The 5,000-nt window shown below is 56.2% G+C and overlaps 2 non-coding genes across 2 annotated transcripts; both read right to left on the bottom strand.

Moving 5' to 3' along the window:
* Window positions 1–186: 186 nt before the first annotated feature.
* Window positions 187–341, bottom strand: LOC124772521. Its single transcript, XR_007014076.1, has one exon. It is a non-coding gene; the product is annotated as a 5.8S ribosomal RNA (ribosomal RNA).
* Window positions 342–692: 351 nt separating this feature from the next.
* LOC124772827 lies at window positions 693–2,601 on the bottom strand. The gene has a single exon (XR_007014286.1). It is a non-coding gene; the product is annotated as a small subunit ribosomal RNA (ribosomal RNA).
* Between the last annotated feature and the right edge of the window lie 2,399 nt (window positions 2,602–5,000).

The following is a 5,000-nucleotide window of genomic DNA, read 5'->3' as shown; positions in this document are numbered from 1 at the left end:
GTACGAGGTGTCGCACGCCACACCGCCAGCCGGCTGTGCACGCTACCGAGAAAGTACCGGTATGCGAACCGCCAGGCGACGGGCGCGCATCGCACGTTTGAGGAGACGCGGCCGGCCCCACAGGCGGCCGCGACACTCCCAGGTCTGCGAAGCGGGGCAAACGCCGCGCGCTTCAGTATACGTAGCCGACCCTCAGCCAGACGTGGCCCGGGAACGGAATCCATGGACCGCAATGTGCGTTCGAAACGTCGATGTTCATGTGTCCTGCAGTTCACATGTCGACGCGCAATTTGCTGCGTTCTTCATCGACCCACGAGCCGAGTGATCCACCGCCCTGGGTGATCTTTTCTCAGTTTCCGCCGCCTCTTTCGAGACGGTCGCATAGGCGGGAGTGAGGCGTGTGGCGGCCCCTGTTCCAGCGTTCTGTGTCCAACGGCCTCACGGCCGACGGGCGTCGTACGGCTCCACACCGGAGCGGACAGGCACTCGGGCGAAAGTCATTCAAAACCGGCGCCAGGCGCCAGGTGCCGCACGCCAGCCGCTCCAGCGCTTCAGCGCTCGTACCACACAACATTGCCGCTAGTTTTGAGAGGCACGCGTGGTTCCGCACGCGGCGCACGGCTACTGCGAGCCGTACAGGTAGCGTGTTGCGCGACACGACACGCACATCGAAAGACATGCAGTCTAGTCGGTAATGATCCTTCCGCAGGTTCACCTACGGAAACCTTGTTACGACTTTTACTTCCTCTAAATGATCAAGTTTGGTCATCTTTCCGGTAGCATCGGCAACGACAGAGTCAATGCCGCGTACCAGTCCGAAGACCTCACTAAATCATTCAATCGGTAGTAGCGACGGGCGGTGTGTACAAAGGGCAGGGACGTAATCAACGCGAGCTTATGACTCGCGCTTACTGGGAATTCCTCGTTCATGGGGAACAATTGCAAGCCCCAATCCCTAGCACGAAGGAGGTTCAGCGGGTTACCCCGACCTTTCGGCCTAGGAAGACACGCTGATTCCTTCAGTGTAGCGCGCGTGCGGCCCAGAACATCTAAGGGCATCACAGACCTGTTATTGCTCAATCTCGTGCGGCTAGAAGCCGCCTGTCCCTCTAAGAAGAAAAGTAATCGCTGACAGCACGAAGGATGTCACGCGACTAGTTAGCAGGCTAGAGTCTCGTTCGTTATCGGAATTAACCAGACAAATCGCTCCACCAACTAAGAACGGCCATGCACCACCACCCACCGAATCAAGAAAGAGCTATCAATCTGTCAATCCTTCCGGTGTCCGGGCCTGGTGAGGTTTCCCGTGTTGAGTCAAATTAAGCCGCAGGCTCCACTCCTGGTGGTGCCCTTCCGTCAATTCCTTTAAGTTTCAGCTTTGCAACCATACTTCCCCCGGAACCCAAAAGCTTTGGTTTCCCGGAGGCTGCCCGCCGAGTCATCGGAGGAACTGCGGCGGATCGCTGGCTGGCATCGTTTATGGTTAGAACTAGGGCGGTATCTGATCGCCTTCGAACCTCTAACTTTCGTTCTTGATTAATGAAAACATACTTGGCAAATGCTTTCGCTTCTGTTCGTCTTGCGACGATCCAAGAATTTCACCTCTAACGTCGCAATACGAATGCCCCCGCCTGTCCCTATTAATCATTACCTCGGGTTCCGAAAACCAACAAAATAGAACCGAGGTCCTATTCCATTATTCCATGCACACAGTATTCAGGCGGGCTTGCCTGCTTTAAGCACTCTAATTTGTTCAAAGTAAACGTGCCGGCCCACCGAGACACTCAATAAAGAGCACCCTGGTAGGATTTCAACGGGGTCCGCCTCGGGACGCACGAGCACGCACGGGGCGGTCGCACGCCTTCAGCTCGCCCCACCGGCAGGACGTCCCACGATACATGCCAGTTAAACACCGACGGGCGGTGAACCAACAGCGTGGGACACAAATCCAACTACGAGCTTTTTAACCGCAACAACTTTAATATACGCTATTGGAGCTGGAATTACCGCGGCTGCTGGCACCAGACTTGCCCTCCAATAGATACTCGTTAAAGGATTTAAAGTGTACTCATTCCGATTACGGGGCCTCGGATGAGTCCCGTATCGTTATTTTTCGTCACTACCTCCCCGTGCCGGGAGTGGGTAATTTGCGCGCCTGCTGCCTTCCTTGGATGTGGTAGCCGTTTCTCAGGCTCCCTCTCCGGAATCGAACCCTGATTCCCCGTTACCCGTTACAACCATGGTAGGCGCAGAACCTACCATCGACAGTTGATAAGGCAGACATTTGAAAGATGCGTCGCCGGTACGAGGACCGTGCGATCAGCCCAAAGTTATTCAGAGTCACCAAGGCAAACGGACCGGACGAGCCGACCGATTGGTTTTGATCTAATAAAAGCGTCCCTTCCATCTCTGGTCGGGACTCTGTTTGCATGTATTAGCTCTAGAATTACCACAGTTATCCAAGTAACGTGGGTACGATCTAAGGAACCATAACTGATTTAATGAGCCATTCGCGGTTTCACCTTAATGCGGCTTGTACTGAGACATGCATGGCTTAATCTTTGAGACAAGCATATGACTACTGGCAGGATCAACCAGGGAGCTGCGTCAACTAGAGCTGAGCAGCCGGCCGCCCGGGAGTGTGTCCCGGGGGCCCGCGCGAACACGCAAGCGTCCGCTCAATCATTCTGCAAACAGGAGGAGGCTGAGCTCCCCTGCACAATACACCTCGAAACCCTCTCAGGTCCCGGCGGCGCGCAGCGCCGTCCCAAGTACTTGGTCGGGTTCGAGAGAGGCGCAATCGCCCGGAGTTAGGCGAGTAGACGCTTTCGGTGCGACCACCCGTGCTCCCAACTGAGCTTGCCGCTGCCGACAGAGGCCCGGGAGCGTGCTGTCGTGGCATTGCCGGCGGGAGACAACACGCGCCACCTACGGTGACCGGCAGCTCCAACGCCAGCGCCACAGAAGGACAAAAGCCCCACTTGGGTGCCGAAGCGAACTCTCCCAGCACAGCGCACGCGCCAACACATCCGCACAGCTGCGATACAAACCACCAGCGAGAACCGCTGGGGCGACCGAGCAGCAGACGGCGTCGCGGCGCCGAGCGCCGGGCGGCGGCGCATCCTCAACGCACACAGTCCTCAATCGGACCAGCACACTGAAGATGTCCACCGCGCTTCGCACCGGGCCCGCGAGGACCTACTTTGGCCGCACGGCGCCGCGCGCAGGGTGCGCCGGCGCGCAGCTGCGACGCCTGCCGCGTCCGTCGGCCGGCGCGCCTGCCACTGGCCGCCCCCACCAGCCGGCTGTAGCGCGTGCGCCCACGCACCGCGCGGCCAGCACGCCGGGAGGCGCCCCCTCACCGGCCGGGGACGGTCCCACCCAGCCACCGCCGCGTATCGCTTCACACCCAGATGCCGTTCAGTTTCGTCGGCATGGTGGGTATCGCTGGAACAACCGGTTAGTACCTCAACCTATCATCGCCATCACCGATTCACCCCTAGCGAGAACAACCGCACCACAACAGGTTACCATTTCTTCATTTGCGTAACTTCACCAGAAAACGCAGGCGTCCATCGCCATTTGCAACTTCAACGATTATTGCATGCCTGTGTCAGGTGTCACGCCACACTACGTCTGCCCACATACACGCAACAAAATGTGCACGCCTAGACAATACGTGGAAGGTGGCCCCCGTACGTATGCGATGTCCATTGCTCGAACGACTGTCAACCGGCCTCTGTAGCATGTCGCAGATATGGAACGCGGTGCACCATGCCATCACGGTGTGTGAGGAGAGACGACTAGGTCCGAATACATCAACAGACAGCTCATGCTGATCGCCATCCACGGCGTCCGTTCCTCCCACACGTCTCTATGGCGTACCACACTGCAATCCAGCTCTCATAGGGAGACGACACGTAGCTGCGTGCACAATATTTGCACTGTATGGTCCGCCGTTTTTGGGCGCAGTCGTTGTACGGTCACACATGTGCCATGATGTATCATTCAGTACATAAGGACGAATGTGCAGTACAGATTGTGGTTCACGCGTACGACATCAGCGGACAGTTGACACAGGCCGCACCACAACGTAGCCTGCGTACGTCGCATGCGAAGGGCATTGAACATGCAAACTTGTCACCAACCAGCTTGCGAAGGCAGGGGGCAAGGTGGGGACGTGGGGACGTGGGGAGGGGTGGGGGGGGGGCGGCATGTACGTCCTGCTGCCATCCACATTACAGTGTACAGCAGGAGCATGTGGAAAGTCAGCAAGACTTGCAAGGTGTTTAACATGAAGCGATACACAGGGGAGCGGGCAGTGCGAGTAGCGAACTATATTGCGAGGGTTGCGGGTGGGCAACACTACACTAATTGAACGAGTCGTATAACAATTACAGAGCAGGTTTAGGCGACAACGTGGGTTACGTTAGCGGACAACGTGGGTTAGGTTAGGGGACAACATGGGTTAGGTTAGGGGACAACATGGGTTAGGTTAAGGCACAACATGGGTTAGGTTAGGGGACAACATGGGTTAGGTTAGGGGACAACATGGGTTAGGTTAGGGGACAACATGGGTTAGGTTAGGGGACAACATGGGTTAGGTTAGGGGACAACATGGGTTAGGTTAGGGGACAACATGGGTTAGGTTAGGGGACAACATGGGTTAGGTTAGGGGACAACATGGGTTAGGTTAGGGGACAACATGGGTTAGGTTAGGGTACAACATGGGTTAGGTTAAGGTACAACATGGGTTAGGTTAAGGTACAACATGGGTTAGGTTAAGGTACAACATGGGTTAGGTTAAGGTACAACATGGGTTAGGTTAAGGTACAACATGGGTTAGGTTAAGGCACAACATGGGTTAGGTTAAGGCACAACATGGGTTAGGTTAAGGCACAACATGGGTTAGGTTAAGGCACAACATGGGTTAGGTTAAGGCACAACATGGGTTAGGTTAAGGCACAACATGGGTTAGGTTAAGGCACAACATGGGTTAG

The sequence above is a fragment of the Schistocerca piceifrons genome, unplaced genomic scaffold, assembly GCF_021461385.2.
Source record: "Schistocerca piceifrons isolate TAMUIC-IGC-003096 unplaced genomic scaffold, iqSchPice1.1 HiC_scaffold_943, whole genome shotgun sequence".
In the NCBI taxonomy this organism is placed as follows: Eukaryota; Metazoa; Arthropoda; class Insecta; order Orthoptera; family Acrididae; genus Schistocerca; species Schistocerca piceifrons.
This window is presented reverse-complemented; position numbering and strand designations above follow the sequence as displayed.